The sequence below is a fragment of the Montipora capricornis genome, chromosome 6 (assembly GCF_036669925.1).
Source record: "Montipora capricornis isolate CH-2021 chromosome 6, ASM3666992v2, whole genome shotgun sequence".
NCBI classification, from domain to species: domain Eukaryota; kingdom Metazoa; phylum Cnidaria; class Anthozoa; order Scleractinia; family Acroporidae; genus Montipora; species Montipora capricornis.
In genome coordinates this window covers 31,328,966-31,346,829 of record NC_090888.1, presented here as the reverse complement: position 1 = coordinate 31,346,829, position 17,864 = coordinate 31,328,966, and the positions used below count along the sequence as shown (strand labels likewise).

Here is a 17,864-nt window from a genome sequence, read left to right as displayed (position 1 = left end):
GAGTACAATAACAAATTTTAACGTAGCAAAAATCTCGCAACATGTTTTTTGCTGATGGTAACTTTTCATATTCAACACCTCTCCATTTAAATTTGTACTTCTCCATTTAAATTTGAACTTTTTTTAGTGCTTGTTTTTCACAGTACATTCTGCTTTTTATCCAATAACAAGGCCTTATTTTAATTACGGTTTCAGTGGCGGAATAATCCTGCATCTTAACCAATCAGAAGGTAAAATGGCAACATGATATCTTTAACCAGCAGAACATTCCGCATTTTAGCCAATCAGGTCTAGTTACTGTAATCCTTATCAATTAGCACCTTTAACAGGGGTCATTGAGAACGACACGTACAAGCTTACTCTCACTGCTCTCACAGTAAATGAAGTCTTTTTTAACGTTTGAAAGACTTCTTTGCAGTGTCCCCATTTATTTTGTTTCAATTCTTATCATATAATTCCCAACACTTCGTGTTTCGAAGACATCCTCAGTGTTTTGCACGCTCCAACACCATATTCAACATGCCGGTCGCATGACTTTGCCTAAAATCGGGTGCCATCAACGTAAGAAAGATTTGAACTTGTATTCAGTGAACTGCTTCATTTCCAAAACCTTGTCATTCGGAGTTTTGACTTTTGACCACCAGTATATTCCGCAATTGAGCCAATCCTAATGAGATGCTTTAATCTGATGTCGATTAACGCTTCCTGGGTCATTTCCGATACGTTGCGTTGTAGGCCAGAGGTCGTTTGCAATATTGTCTTGCCAGAAAGGTTTTGAACTTGGGCACTGCAGCAGTTTAATTTTTATCCGAAGTTACATTGACAAACCTTGCTATATTCAAATATGCGCATTCCTTAAACATAAATAACTGTTAATAACATCTAAAAATAACGATATGGTCAATTCACAACACGATACCTGTAATTATTGGAACATTCCGTATTTCAGCCAATTAGGCTAGCAACAACAAAGTTGAATTGCTATAAAACACTATTTCGCGGTGTTCTCATATTTTTTTCAAAACGTTATCAAATAATTGTTTCACAATAATTCTCAACTCTTCATATTTCAAAGCCTTCTTCAGCGTTTCGTTCACGTCATGATGTTCAGAACTCCAGGAAGCATAGAATTTAGCACACCGGCTGTATGAATTTACTTAAAATAAAATGCGCTGCTAGGAACGAAAGAAATACTTAGTCTAGTGAGCAGCTTTGCTTGTGAGACCTTATCGTTCGGCTCGGCATAATAGATCGCCGATACATCCCGCAGTTTAGCCAATTAGGACGTGGTGTTTCAATGGAATGTTAATGGACATTAACCGAGTCATTTCCGCTGAATACGTTTGGAAGCCAGAGGTCATGTATAAAATAAAGTCTTGAAGTTGGGCAACTTCAGCAACTCAACTTTTATCCACTTTTACATTGGCTAACCGAGTCACGCTCAAAGTTACAAGCAATGCGATCCACTCAGCTCCTTCGTATAAAAAGAATTACTTTCCTTAATAAAGTGGCTTTAGCTTTACGGTGGACAAAATACCCCTTTTTTTGCTATTTCATGTTTTAGGCCAGTACAACGGTGCAAAACCATTTCATTTCAAGCAGGCTTAATATTTAATTAGTCCGCGTTACTTAAAATAAGCTTAGCGTACCATAGATAATCCGGCAACGAAACTGTGTCCTCACCCGTTGTTGTATTCATCACTGCTCCATGTCACATGTCTCTCTCCCTTTTGCCAATTTGTGTTCTTATACTGGCAACACGGAATATATATATATTTTTTCACACTCTAAACGCGACTGAATAGGAGCTTTTCTTGTCACACTTTTCCCGCCTTCATTCCAATATTAGCTCCGTTGGCGCCCCGCGCCTGTATTCTACACTTTGCCAGAGATCTAGTGTGTCAGTAAGTTTCTCATTACGGCAACCGACAAAAACCGGTTCTCTAAGTCTGCCCAACAAATACAAGGTTTAATTAATCGAAGCTTTCCATGGCAATAGTCGTCCGCCTTGGAGAACGCGCGTAACCCTATGCTCAGAGCAACTCGGATGATCTTACTTAATCTGATGATGCCAGATGATTTGTGGTGTAAGTGAAATCGACATGCATCAGTGTGCAATTCGTGTCTCCGCTGAATATTCCGCTGCGGAAATTGGTTCGTGGTTTGCCGCCAAGGAAAACTGTATTTATTTTCTATTTCATAGTTAACGTAGTAGGCAATTCCTGCAGTGGACCAAACACTTGTCAAAATTTAATGCGTTGTACAGTTTAGTTGCCGTGACCTGTAACATGTAACATGATACGTTTTTTGTTGTTTATCTCAATTGAGGATAAAACAAAAATTGGTAAAAGTTGTGTTGGGAAATTAAGCGACACGAACGTGATTGTGACAGTGACAAACAGAATGAATTTTTAGACTTTATAGAGATGCTTTTTTAAAAGGGTTTCTGCGGAGTAGTAACAAAGGATCGCCATTGCATTTCATCGAGAAGGGCAGAGCGCAAGATTTGAGCTTTTCATTGCATTAGCCTTGGAATCTTCCACCATCGCCTTCCGAATGTTGTTCGTGTGACCGTTAATATCTAAATGTTTCACATAAGTTCCATAAATCCAAGATTGTACGCTATGACGTTAAATAACATAGTAAAAGAAAATAAAAGTATTATTACTCTAAGTGGTCATTCCTGTGGGTAAAAACTGAGGAATTGTAGTGATTTGAAGAGCTTGTTTTCGACGTTCACCTGAGCGTATCGATAGAAGGGAGGAAAGCTCGGTTTCGGACCGCTATAGCATTGAGCTGATTTTCACCAACAAATTCCCATCGGACAGGTTTCAAATCACGCACCAGGCAAGCTGAAAGCCGAAGGTTTTCTCTCACACCATTATCTCTGAAATTCTTCCAAAACTGAAAGCGCTAGACCTCAAATAATATCCAAAAATCCAACGTTTGAAGCTGATTTTCGAGTTTTAGCTTGCAGCTGTAACGCCGTTTGCTCCTCTCTGATTGGAGGACAAGAAACAATCAAACCCGTCGTAAATTCGAAGCTTTCTACATATAAACTTGCGGTGTCCAGAGCGAGGTCAAGTTTGAACATGGAAGAGCACAAGGTTAGGTAAGTGATGTAAATTCTTCAGCTCTACTTTTTGGTCTGTGAGTGATATGTGTGCATAGACTTTTTCCTTCGTTAGCGCTCACGCACCACGAACACAAAGGCTACAGCAAACGTTGTACTGCCAACAACAACGAATTAAAAAAATAATAACAACGTCCCAAGCAAAGATTTCAGCATTCGGCACGATAAGGGTGCGCGCCGACTCACGCCGTCATTGTTAAGTTAAAAGCCTGTTCTTTTCTCTCCATATTAGCGACATACCTCCTATCCTGCATTGTAGCAGCCCTCAAGGTACGTATAACACAGCCAATTAACAACATGCAGGAGGATTTTTAGTCCTTCATCAATATTTCTGCTGTCACTTATTTACTTTTTATGGCCAATTCGATTGTGTGGTGGCACGAGTGGAGTTGAATTGGAGTGGCACTCCAATTCCTTGGGGAATAGGGTTTATGAGGAGAAGTGGCACACCATCTGAATCGTCAGAAGCCTCTGAGGCAGTGACCGAGGTCATAACCGATTCAGAAGATGACTTCTCCTTTCTTGAGGATGGTAAGTAAGGCCCCGTGCATACATAAATATTACCCCATAACATAAATTTTACCCCGAGTTGTAAAAGGGAAAAAAATTTCATCACTGTCTTTTCGTGTAACATTTGGTTGCAGAAAATGCATTTCAACAAGCTTCTGGCAATGGGGAGATTGGGAGGGCGGAGGAAGTCGATGTAGAAGATGTGATGGCATGGCAAGATGCAGAGTGGGAAGAAGAAGAGGAGGATGATGAGGAATATGACGAGGAAGAGGAAGAGGAAGAGGACGAGGGAGAGGAAGAGGTTGCTGGGGCATCTGCCCAAGTTTTGCCACGAGACTTGTGTGTCGTTTGTTTGACCGAACCTCGAAATGCAAGTATCATACATGGGACAACAGGGCATCAAATATGCTGCATTGGATGCGCAGAAAAACTGAAAAACGACAAAAATAGATGCCCTGTTTGTCGAAAAAAAATCAAAATGCTCATTAAAAACTTTTTCTAATCAAGTTGTAATTTAAGCATACTGTAGTTTTTGTCGGGTTCAATTTAAAGTAAGCATAGAAACCAGTCGCCTTTATCACACTATTCTTGGAAGAACCCACTACTTCAGTCTCTAAATTTTCAGGGTTTATAAATTCAATCATAAATATATACATTAAAACGTACATTAATACCCTAAATCTAGAACGTCCGTGAACATAAACTTAGAGAAAGTTCTACAGTATATATGCATTGGTTACGATAAAAGAGTTGTCCTAAAAGTACTTGGTTAACAAGACCATGAGCCAAATTTCTCTGTGGCATATGTATGCCTTAAGTGGCTAGATTATTTATACATGTCACTCGAGTATGCTCATGCGTCCTAAACTTAAAGTTTAAAAATGAAATCTTCGGTGCGTTGTTAAAATCCGTACAATGATTTAAAATTGAGAGTTGTTTCTGAAGTGTCCTTAAACGTCAAAGCTTTGCAAATATCGAAAAGCAAAATAATCCATTCCTTTTTCGAAATATATATAAAATGTGACAGCGTTCGGCTACTTTCCGTGACAGACCGGCTTGGGTGTCATGGTTTCGCTGATAGGCAGTAACGGTCCGCTCAAGAAGAAGTTTAAACTTAGATCGAACAGAGTGGAGTCAACAAGTTACTAATTGTGAATCAAAAGGAAAATCTACCTCACCTTCAGTCTTGAGAACAAATGTTACAATGCTGCAGAAAAGAGTTCTGCTTCTCACTGTGCAAATTTTAAATATTCTTTATATCTTAGCGCCTTGCTTTTTTTTTAACCTAACCACTATTTGAGGTTTTCAATATGCTTTGTTTTTGTTTTGTTTTTTGTTTTTGGTGGTTTTTATTTGTTTTTCTTCTTTTGGTCGCTTCCCTCTCTGTCCTGGAAGCGGGTACTGCGCTTTTCTCTTTGCTGGCTTGATCATTTTTACCTGTAAATGTAAATTGCAGGAACAGCACTAGTCATTCAGGCGTGCATGAGAATATTTCACCCAATTGTTTATGTAATGAACATCCATTTAACGAAATTTAAAAATGAAAACAATTTAACTCCTTTTTTTTTTCAAAGGTTACCTCTAAATGTATATATTATAGAGTTGATTTTACTATGATGGTGCTCTGGCTTATTGTCTTGATACCTCCTATGCATCTTTACTAATTATGCTTCATATTCTTGTTCTTGTTGTTGGTAGGTACTTTCGTGGCATAGCTATTTTAGACGGACCAAATCCAAGATCATAACTTCAGTGTAAAGAAAGTACAACGTACTGGTTGTTGGTTCTCCTTTTTAGCCATAAGTCGAAGCAGCGTTTCATTCCTCTCCTGATATTCCAGGTCGTCATCTTGTTGCTCTGGGTCTGGCATAACATAAGTAAAATTTAATAGGTCAAACGTCTGCCCCGCTTTTCGGTAATCGTCCTCACTCAATGATTCCCACAGTTTTACATGCTCTTCTTCCTTTTCACTTCTTTTCTCCCACCAGTCATGCTCATTCGCAGACATCCTCACTTTTAATATTTCAATTGAGTCCCTCATCGTTTTCACACTGGGACACTTCTTGAGGTCAGGTTTTAAAATAGCTGCTTTACCAGGAGGAACTTCACTTAGGACAATAAAAGGTCCCTCCTCGGGGTACCACTCTTTCCTGCTCGCTTTTGCCCAGGGTCTATAGGTCATCTCCACGTCTCCGTTTTCATTTCATTTAAAGCGGAAGGCATGTGGTGCTGAAATTTGGCGGTGTATTCCCGCAACCAGGTCTTCACGTCGTATATGTTTTCAACTGAACAGGTAACTGGCGTTGGACTGTATGCCTTTTGTATCACCCAGAGAAGATCAGTCAGAGTTACTGCATCGGTTTTCGCTAATGCCTCGGAAATTCTACTGAACATCTGAAAGAATAAGCAAGAGAATATATAACAGCAATAAGGGGAAAGTGGTTTCCACATCATAAAGCTAAACTTTATTGTCGCAAATTCTCATTGCCAAGATGTGGTTTATATAGATTGTACCACCTTTGGTATATCATGGCAACAACTAGACTTACCGGTCTATGTCTTCATGGGTGTGTCCAACTAATAGATATGACAATCTCACCTGAAAAAAAAAAAAACCTGGAAGTTTTCATTTATAAAAGTAAAACATCAGTGTGCTTAATGATACAACGCTGAAATATCTGTTTTTGAACACTCAACAAAAGTAAGAGTAAACAGATGATTGGCAGACCCGTCCTTGATACATGTAGGTTTCAATCCAAATTTACTGTCTGATGCTCACTACGAAGTTTTCAGCACAAACTTAGGACAGGAAATTCGTTTTGTCTTGCACTCAATCTAGGAAACCGCCCATGCTTCCATTAATTTAGTTGATTCGTGGCCGAGAGGTCACCTTACAGGTTCTTTCTTTGGGTTCTGTCAAGTGATTCAGTATACCCAACGTTATTTTACTATCGTCAACTAACCTTTCTAAAAACACCAGCTTTCACAAGTAAAGCGCAAAACCCCAGTATATGGATATTTTTGCAGTCGCGGTAACAATTGTCCAGTTGCAGGTAGAGATTAGGTGGTAATAGTCGTTTCTGTTTTCAAAATCAAAAAGAAGCAAAGTAAGCCATTATGTAGATATTTGTATGCTTGAAAGTAACTTTCCAGTGGTACCTCTTTACACTATTTAAATAGAACCTATATATAGAGACCAAAATTTTTTCACCCATTTTCCCCTATTTATTCATCTTATTTAAATGCTCTCTGTCATCACTTCAAAATATAATGACTGGATTCCGGTGTGCGAGAAATTATGCCCGTTTTCTTGCGCTTGCGTTATCTCTCACACCAAAAGTACAGTAAAGTACTATTGAGAAAGGAATGGTCCTCTTACCGTGTTTACAAGATGACGGAAGCTTGAAATCAAGCAATTTTTCGTCGGGTTTGCGTCCTGGGGCCACCGCAAGAAGTCAAGAAAACACCATGCTAGCTTGTGTCCATGTGAGAGGACCCCCGTCAGATGGGTTTTCATAAACCCGTCACATTCGCCTTCAAGCTGAGTCAAGAGTAATCAGTCAGATGGCTGGAAGTGCACTTGTGACATTGACATAGATAGAAACAATTTGAGCGCCGTTTCATTTGGAAAAAGAAATATGCGAGTGTCTTGAGTCTCACCTTCGACTTTTGTATCCAGTACCAGTGAGGTAGATGAGTTTTACTATGGTCCATGCCGTGGATATTAAAGGAGAGGTACTTATCGGGACGCTGTTCTGCCTTTTTTTGGTGCTTATAATACTTCTTGCGCTCCCCACTGTATCATTTAAAGAGGGAAAGTGATATCTCGTTAATTTTGTCAAAAATGTCGTACGTTTGTGATCGATTGTTTATTTGCGTCTCTTTTGTCAGAGTGAAAACATTTATCGAAGAGTGCATACCGTAATTTCCGGACGATTACCCGCACGGCAGATTACGCGCAGCGGTCTATTTTTGTCACAAGGGGAAAAAACGTTCAACAGATTACCCGCACTGGCCTATTACCCACACCCCAAAACCGAAAAAATCTTGCTACTGTATTTCCGGGACAAGAACTCACAAACTTGGAGCGATGAATATTCCATGTTGTTGTTTACAAAGCAGAAGATCAATAGCATTTTCTGCTAAGAATTGGCTTTAAATAATGCAGCCTTAAACACTCTCCTTAGTCATTTCTGGTTTGTCTTGTTAAAACGACCTAAATATCCAATGTATTAACGCTAAGACTCGATAGAATACGAGTTGAAGGCCAACATCTTTACGATTGATCATTGAGCGCCATTTTGATAGGTTGAGAGAAAGTGGGGGCGAGTGTTAAAAATACCTGATGGGGTGGTGGTTAGGCATACCCAGGGGCAAAAGACCGGGCCTATATAAGAAGTCGCTTAAAACGGGAAAATGCTCTATTACTCAAGCCAGGGGTAGCTAGGAACATTTCACTGATGCGCTGAACAATCCAGCAAATTTTTCACTGTAGTCAGTGTTTTGTTTACACACATGCTGACAATCACGTTCTAAATAATTATGCGGTGCCATGAAATATGTCGGCATCTTGTTTTGTAGCTTTGAGCGTGCTTTCACAAAAAATGCTTTCAATCTTTCATCACCTGAAACGAGTGCAGGTGAGAAATGCTTTTAAATTAAGCAAAGAAAAAAGCAGTGAAATACAGCAATCATTTAAACACTATTGATTTGTTTTTCATTCAATTTGCATCGGCTTTCATTGAGGGCCTTTAGAACACTAGAATAAAACATCACACAAATCTTGAATAGGAAGCGTTTTCAGATTGAACTACCGTAACAAACAAGCTTGGCAACACACAAGTTTTAAGGAAGCATCAGTTTAATTAAGTAGTAAAGGTTTGAAATTATTTAAACAAGATCGTAAAAGATTTGTTTTGAACGGAAAAATTTGTGGCATCACAAAATAAACACATTCGCATCTTGTTACTTTTTCAGCATTGAATTGTGTCTCACGATAAACTCTTTCTTAAAATTGAAAAGGATGTGTTAAAGTGAGAAATTCGTTCTCATTTACCTTTAATTCGGTGACAAGTTGTGACATGGTCGAAGGGAAAGATTATTGTTTTTCATTCAATTTGCTTCGGCTTTCATCGAGCGGTTTTACAAAGACTACGGCAAATAAAGCATCATTTTAAAGATTGAATCAACGAACGAGGCAACACACAGATTTAAAGGAAGTGTTGGTTTAATTATCCTCATTTTAACTTGTTTCAATCTGTCAAATTCTTACCTGAGATTTAAAAATTATCGCATTACCCGCACCTTCCTATTACACGCAGCAACCGCGGTTTACTGGAAAATTAACGCATTACCCGCGGGTAATCGGCCGGAAATTACGGTAACTTATGGATGAAGGAAGCAGCTCCTGACTGCCTACTGACGCTTTAAGTCCCGTATATCTATCAGTACTTCAGTCAAAAATAAAACAAGATAAAATTGCTGTTGCACTACTTGTTTTAACAAGGAACTGAGAACAACTTACGCCTGCTGTTCGATGTGGAGATGTTTTTTTTGTGTCCAGCTCATTCTTTTCTCCTTGTTGCGTGTGGCTCTGATGTGTTCGTTTATAAGAAGACAAACTCCGCATTTTGTAAAACGATTTCTTTACAAAAAAGCAAACGGCAAATACTGGAGAGTTGAGGACATAACATGTTGAGAACTCTTCTTATCACCTGTGTGTGAGACACTCGAATAAAAAATACACGGAAACTTATTTGGTTATGGTTCTGACAAAAAAAGCTCTAATTATTACCTTCAGAATCATCACTTTGGGAAAAACACGTTTCCACATGTGTCTAAACTGTGAAATCTCAAGGGGTTTGCCAGGTCGATTTGTTGCTCCCTCTCTATACATTTCATACACTTTCTGGACGGTGAGGCAGGCAGGGAGTTCCTTGCGGTTAACATCCAGCATTACGTTTGCGAGGGAGCTGACAAGATCCGAAAACCACAGTTCTGCCTCCATAGACCGTTTCGTTGTCAGAAGCATTCTGGTACGAGCGTGGATGGGGCTGTTCAACCCTTGCCTTTCTTTGGCAGCCTTCCACATGTGAAATCTGTAAGAAAATGTTGTTTCCGTTATTTTTGCCACTACTGGTACTATATTCCTTTAAAATAAAAATAATAATTTTGGAAATCGGTTAATGAAAGTGGTACTCTTGAAGGTGAAGGCAGGGTAAATAGCACACGAACAACCGGGGCCCACACGGCCGGATCTGATGTTCTTTTCTACAGCAACTACTCCTCCCTGGACGGCATGGCAGTCCATCGCAAGGTTACTGCCTGTAGTATGTAGCAGGTACTGGTTTATACACCTGGGTGGAAAAACAATATCTCGTCTCGGGAAACAAAGCGATGAAAGGGACAGATATCCAACTGACAACGTTAAGATATGAAGTGCAAAGAGCTAACCATAAAATAAACACACCTCCACTATGGGACGTTATCAACCAACCTCTGTAGACACCAACAACAATAGAGAAATGTATGACTTCTGGTGGACGAACAAAAGAAGCTAATGAGAGGTCTTTCATTTTCGTCCACCAAAATGGCGGCGATGACTTCACATGAAAACCTCCTATTATTTCCTTACCTTCCATCAGACAATCCATGACACAGGATCCACGCTTTTTGGCATACCTCCCTTTGCTCATTTACGACGTAAGATAGTCGGCTCCTGCCATTTGTTATTTTCCGTGCAAAAGAGAAGAAATGTAAGAGCCACTGTCCTTGTTCCTCTCTGTCTTTCTCCCGAAATTCAGTCCTCGCCTCTACCATGTCTTTCAATGTTAATGTGTTTTTTAAACAGTTGTCTTTACAACATTTTGTATTTTTCGTTTTACATATGTTTTCCGCTGACAGCATTTCCTTTTTTCTTGACAGTTTGGTGGTCTGTTTCGCAGCATAGGACTTGTTGGTTGCATTTTCAAATAAGACGATTTCCTGCAGGAAAAAGTGAGAATTTCACAACCCTGCGCAGGGCAATATGTGTCGTCCAACGTAATAAGCTGTGTAAACAATGTTAATCCTACCCGATGATCGCCATCGAAACTATTGTCCATGGCTGAACGTAGTGGGTCAATCTCTTCACACTGGGTGCCTGCGTCCTTTAAGAAAAATTCATAATATCAAGAAAACATCTTCAATTTTGCAAGATTGGTCCAAGATTTGTTGATGTTTGCCTGGTCAGGATTAAATACTATTTCTTTGGTATTTTTACTTCAAGGTACCTTTGATTATAACATGATACATGACTATGAGACGTAGCAGCTACCGAACTAAGCATTTTCGGCTTCGGTTTAGGCCCAACCTTTAATGGCATGATGTTAAAAATAGCACGTTGCCATTAACCCTAACCCTCTAGAACAGTTGGAGATGATTGGAACGTTCTTATTTCCTACAGAGCTGAAAGATTTTATAAACCTTACATCTATTTACCTCCCAACCAAATTGGTGTTCTTCCCAGGCTTCATCGTCACTACCGTCGCTTGAAAATTCTTCAAAATCATACGATGCACAGTTGCACGCCCCGCCACAAGGACATGGACTTACGGACTCCTTCCTTGCAAAATGTGGTCTCTAAGAGTCAAATATGGCTAATTAACAGTTGTCTTCAATCAGATCCAGAAATAAAGAGTTGAATGTTTTTAATTCCAAAGTTGTTATGATGCGTTACAATGATCACGTACCTTCTTGCCTCCTCCTCTCAGTCTTAAAACGGACGGTCTTGACGCCTTTTGTTCCTTCTCCAAAGGGGAATATTCCTTTAAAACCAACAATAACACAAAACAAAGCGCACTTTGTTATGGAGCGTTGTTGCAGACCAGTTCAGATAAAATGTCACGAAACTAAATAAGTAATTCGATGTTCTACGTTAATAAATGGATTTGATTATCATTCAGTGATTAAAACGAAAGCGGGCATTGATGCCATATTACATTAGAATTGTTTGTACTTACCTTCTTTTCTTGATAGAGTCCACGAAATGCAATATCAGTGAGAACTACCCGGTTTTCCAACACCTCTTTTGTTTGGGATAGCGGGAAAAGGTTTCAGCATAGGTTGACAACTCGTCATTTAGATAAGAGATCAAAGAATATCGTGCAATGTCCATGTCCAAAAGATGAAACAAGAAACATGGTGGGCGAGGAGGCCTCTTATCCTTGTCGTTGTCGCCGTTTTCGTCATTTCCATTCCCTCCATTCCCGCCAATGATATCAATGCTTCAGCCTGCGAAAGCTGCTAAAGGAGTGATAATGGGTAAAAGCATGCTGCGGACGACGATGTGTTCCAAGTTTCTATTAACAGTCTCAGGCCATCGGCCGTTTGGTAAGAGATATATGACAGCCATTGAAAAGAACAACACAAGAAGGAAATTCGCGAAAAACCTTTCACAATGGGACATGATGGCTCACACAGTACCAGCGCCGATGAATATTACCCACGACTTCTCACTTTTTAGCGCCAGCTTTATTTTAGATATTTGAATTTGGCGCCTTGTCGTCACGTGATTAACAAACGCCATTTTTTCATTTGACTACACGTGGAATATTCCGCTTGGGGACAAATTGCCAACGCTTCTTTCGACAATGGCTAATATACATTATCATAGTTATTGGAAATTGCCAAAACAATAGCTGCCGGTACCGTGCCTTGAATAATTTTCCCCTTAAATCGCTCTCTAAGCTTGATCAGTTAACCGTGAGTTACCCGGGGGTCTCAGTTTTAGTGTCGCGGAGAAAATATCTTTACTATGATTAATTGCGAGAGCATTTTCCTCTGAAAGGAAACAAAATTTTGCATCGGCTCAAATATTATTCAGATGTGCTCGCGCATTGGCGTTTCTTTTAGTAATAATCTACACACAGATCAAATGACAGCTGGGAAGTGAATATATCGCCTGTGAAAAGGGTGTGCTCGATCGTGGTATCTGTCATGAACATGTCGACAACTTCGGTAAAAATTACGCCTCATTTACGTCCGAACGGTTGCAGTACGAGCTATAAGCGCAATTTCAGCCCGTTAAATGTTGGAAAAGGGTAGCCTCAAGTTGCAATGAAACTCCCGCGGGTCTCAAGGTGTTTAATGAGACAAATTTGGCATAAATTCTTAAAATGCACCATTAATTAAACATAATATTCTTCACGATAACAAGAAGTAGCATCTTAGTAATTCTTGTTTATTTGTTTAGTGTGCAGTTTCTTTAATATCGAAGTGTGATTTAAACGTTTGACTTTCAGACTAATGCATTATACTCGGCGCGGTTTTCGATACATTGACCTTCACGAGACCTTTTTTGGTAAAATGACACTAGCGTATTTTAAGGATATAGAAACACCGGTTTCCGCTATTGAGGAAAACTCGGATCCCAAGCAAAATCCATGCAATTCAGTGTGTGTATATTATTATTAAGTGTGCTTATAGTTCTCTTATACGTACTACAGTCAAAACTGACCTATTTTGTCTTCTTTAGTTTCACTGTGTAACATTTGACCCGAAAGTAAACCTCTCGACTGTCTTAACCGTAGAAAATGTCTTTTCTGATGTCAAGTTGCTACTGACACGGGAAAAGATGTTATTCAACGGTGGGACCTTTGTTGTGAATAATGAAGCTATATATATATATAGCTTCAATGCCTTCTTGAAAATAAAAAGCTACATGTAAGAACCAACTCAATCTGGCAAGGTGATTCGAAACAACAAATAACGTGAGAAACAAGTGGAAAGCGAGAGTTGATTAATTTCAAATTTTAATAAGGGGTGGTAGATCAACGAATTTGTTCACTCAATCAATTTTCTTATACTCGTATACTTCTTATACTGTAAAATTACAGCACTCTCACATTTGCGCGGAAACTTTTAGCAAGTACATTTCTTGTTGCCTTTTGGGTGCAGGCGAGGGCCCCAGCCAACGTCATTTGTTTCTTCACTGAGTTCATCTTCTCAGTCTGCACGTAGGGGAAATTTCCCATCATTGCGGATGTGTAAGCTATTCCCGCACTAAAGACATCCAAGACTCTAATGGCCCTTAAAACTCCCAGGGTTTATTTACCCGACTAGCCGTTAAAACGTGCATTGGATGACTTTTGTTTTAGCAATAACACGGAAATTTGATCAAAACTACTGTTCGAATTAATCCTTTTTGGGGATCGGTAACAGTCGGTAATGAAAACTATTTAGGCGGTGTTTGATCACAAGGTACTGCATCTCTACACTTTTTTTAATACCAAGCCATTCAAGATCCATGATCAAAGCATTCACAAAACGTTTTGCAGCGCTCATGTTCTGGCACAATTTCACGGAAATTCGTCAACTCTACGTAATCTTTTCGGGGGTTGAAAGCGGGGATTTGGAAGCTGAAGTAGTTTCCTGATCAGGGATTGAATATTGTAATAAAACGCCTGAAGGATCGATATCTCAAATAGTGGTTCACACTGTGCTTGACACAGAAAAGGTTAATTTCTCCTCCGTTTACGATATTCCGTGTGGAAGACAACAGTTGTGGTAATTAAGATGGCAGGGTTTTACACTGCGCCGTTTGAGCAGATTGCCGCTAAAACCGCTGAAAGCTCAAAAGAGGATGGATGTTGCCAAATGTTTACGAGCAATGATTTTCAATTTCATGAGGAAACAACGGGAATCATGTGAAGTCTTTAAAAAGGGCGAAAACGAAGAACTTGACAAACAATTGGATGATTATCTGACATGTCGTAAAAACAAGACCAGAAACAAGGTACGTAAAAGCAATGTCTTTGTTCTCTATTTTTTCCCAACTGAAGTTTTCATTTTTGCCATTCATTCCGGTATTTGCCGAGTCTGTTTTTTTCTAAACAAAATAGGACTACCGAAAGGAAAGTTATGTGGCACGCTTCTCAACCGAATGTTGGGCGACGTTATTACGGATAGAACAGAAGAGACCAGTTAATAGCTACTTCTTTCAATGGCTAAGAGCAAAGTCGACAGAGGAAGAAATATCGCACAATCTGGAGGCCTTAGAAAAAGGAGATGTAAAATTAACGCAGCTAAACATCAAAGGAAAAGTAAGTCACTTCAAAATGTTTTTGTCGCCAAGCCATGTTCACCTGGTTTTCAAGTGTATTACCATATTGTTTTTAGGAATCTGTTGGTTCTGCTGGCTCCTCAGTAACGAATAAGGAGACGTGGGAAAACCTGCAACATGAACTTGTAAGTTTGGCAAATGGTATTCACTTTTAGGAAAGTTATCAAAGCTACCATTGTGGCTCATCTAATAAATTGTTGTAGGTTGTCCAAATTCAGGATCTCCAAAGTCAGCTTAAGTCCGAAAGAAACAATCACAACTTGGTAAGTTAGATAAGAATATTGAGGTAAATTAGCTCTCTTTTTTAACTTAAATATCTCCGTTCCATATTTTGAATTTCTTATTTTGACAGGTTAAAATGTCCGAATCCAAATTACTTAAGAATATCGAGGGAGTAAAACACGAATTGAAAGATGAGAGAAAGACAACATCAAAGCTACGTGATGAGCTGAAACAGGTAATCCTATTATTGTGTAGGTGTCGTACTCTTTTTCACTTTTATTTTAAATTAACGATCAAATGTTTTGGCGTTTGATGTCTCAGACCTTGGCCGAAAACCAGTTACTCAAAACTAAGTTGGAAGAGTGCATGAGAAATAATGAGTGACAACAGATGTCTTTGAACGAGGTAATTCAACGTATAGGTAAATTTGTTATTGCATGTAATAATGTCTTTAAAAACTTCACTAAATTTTAATTGTTAATTTATCTTTCTTAGACAACTATAGAAAAACGTTCACACTTTAGAACTATTAATTCATGCATTTCATTTACCTTAGTAATAATAATAAATAACACTTATATAGCGCTAAAACTGTAAAATATTCTAAAGCGCTTTACATAATAAAAATCCTATTCTGACTGAAAAAGAAGAGAGAAAATGAAACAGAAAACGACATAGAAAATTACTGATAATAAGCAAGTTTAAGCCCAATTCAAGTATCCCGAAGTGAGACACAACAAGCGAAGACATTTTTATCTGGCCAATATGCTCACATGCAATATTTATTTTAATTAAACTCCGTTAGGAAACAGAGAGGCTCAGATCGGAGATACAGATTTTGAAGAGAACTCGTGTTGAGCAATACATTAAGCCAGACTCAGAGGTATGGTCACTCTTGCTTTCCCAATCTTTCCGAGTATTGCATAGGTCTTACCTTCAAATCTATACATCAAGCTCCGTTCATTACACTATTGATCACGTGGTACCTTGTCATCATGAACTAATTGTGTTTCTCTTTCACGTTTTTTCGCATCCTGGATATGCATGTAACCAATCTCCTTGCCACTAAATAAATGTCACTGATTAGATTTCTTCGCAACTAGGACGCAGATTCCACCAGCTTCCGCCAGCCAAACGACGACTATGGCGACAGTATCAAAGATATGGCAAGTGATGATATATTCTAATACGCAATTACAGAAAAGTGCAATTCATTAAAAGTTGTTTTTTATCAAATTAAAAAATGCAAAACTGACGAAATTTGTTTTAAAAAATACTAGGACGGCACGCCTACTAAATCGAGAAGGGCTTCTGTAAAAATGAAAGTCATTGGAAAGTCGACCACAATGTCTAGGAGTTCTGAGGTAATCAGGAGTTCCCTGCTCTCAATTTCTCTGTTATTCTTGTTAGATAATGCGAGAAGCTCAAATAATGGCTTTGCCTGTTTAAAGTGGTCTGCCTGTTCAGGAAAGAGTTTGACCTTTTTTTTTTTTCGTTTTCTTGTTTAAATTTAATAGGTGAGGGAGGCCGTTAGTCTACTGATGGAGCAAATGACCTTCACCGATGCTGCTGCAAATACGAATGATGTAGAGGACAACTATCAGGTAAATGTAGGGATGTTTGTGCCTACAGTTATTTACATCTATAATGTAGTGATATGATAGCCATATCGTGGATTTAATCAGGTAAATTAACCTGTATCAAAATTATAAGCATCAGATTTTGTTCGCGACAGTTACTGGAACCTGACGAGGAGAGCAACCTAACGGCAGCCAACAGAGAGAAAAAAGGAAACCTCCGTTTTGGATGACCAAAGGAGCGTTCAATGATACAGCGGGTGGTTTTATGGGCTCTATTGAACTGCTCCTCTGATCTTGTGCGGGGTTTGGCATAGGGGGTCATTAGGAATGGAGTGCAGGCATATTCACTGTCACCCAAGAGAACTCCAGACTCGAGACCACATTGCCCTTCCAGCTGTCGACATACAGCTGATGTCCGGAATATGTGGCTATCATGAGTACTACCCGGCCACCGTGCAACCACATTTCTGAATAATCCTGTAAAGAAATTAAACCAATAATAATTATTGCATGCATTCTAGTAAATTACACAAAGTCGGTGATAAAAAAAAACATTGGTGAATAATTCTGTAAAGAAATTGAAACAATAATTATTGCATGCATTCTAATAAATTACACAAGCGCAGTGATGAAGAAAAAATTCAAGCGATTTGCATAATCAATTCAAATAAAACCGGTATGACATCAACATGTTTTGAGTTACCTTCGTGATAACAGATGGCCTGCGCATTTACTGAATGAAAGCCTTTTCTGTTGACAAAATCTGGCTCATTCTGTGAGGGGGCTTTTATTCGCACATGGGTGCCATCAATGCAGCCAATTGCACTAGGGAAACCTCCAACGCGAAAAAGACCATGCTTGATTTCGTCTCACTCATTTGCTGTTGTTGGGAACTTAGCAAAATCGTTCACTTTCGAAGCAAGAGCCAGTGTCACTCGGCTAACGACTCGACTGACCATCAACTTATCGTACGATAAAAATGTATCTCCAATGACTTCCAGGAAACTACCAGAAGCTAGGAAGCATAATGAAACCAACACTTGCTCTTTGGCCGACAACAAGTGATTTCTTCTAGCTGAGGGAGTAATTTCGTCTGACAACGATTCAACAATAACATTGATGCCTTCCCTCCCAAAACGATACCAAGGTCTCAACTCTTCTTCACTGTAATGGTTTAGCGGATCTACAAGTTCTCTGTGATAATGTCTGGCTTTCCTTGTGTTCCCGAAATTCAAAATGGACTGAGGACAATGGGCCGCCATGTTTATTTACTTTTTCACGGCATCATTATTTTATACCTTTATCCGATGGATTGCGG

At 39.2% G+C, this 17,864-nt stretch overlaps 1 pseudogene; it reads right to left on the bottom strand.

Moving 5' to 3' along the window:
• Positions 1-17,187: 17,187 nt before the first annotated feature.
• LOC138053661 (putative nuclease HARBI1) lies at positions 17,188-17,808 on the bottom strand (annotated as a pseudogene).
• Between the last annotated feature and the right edge of the window lie 56 nt (positions 17,809-17,864).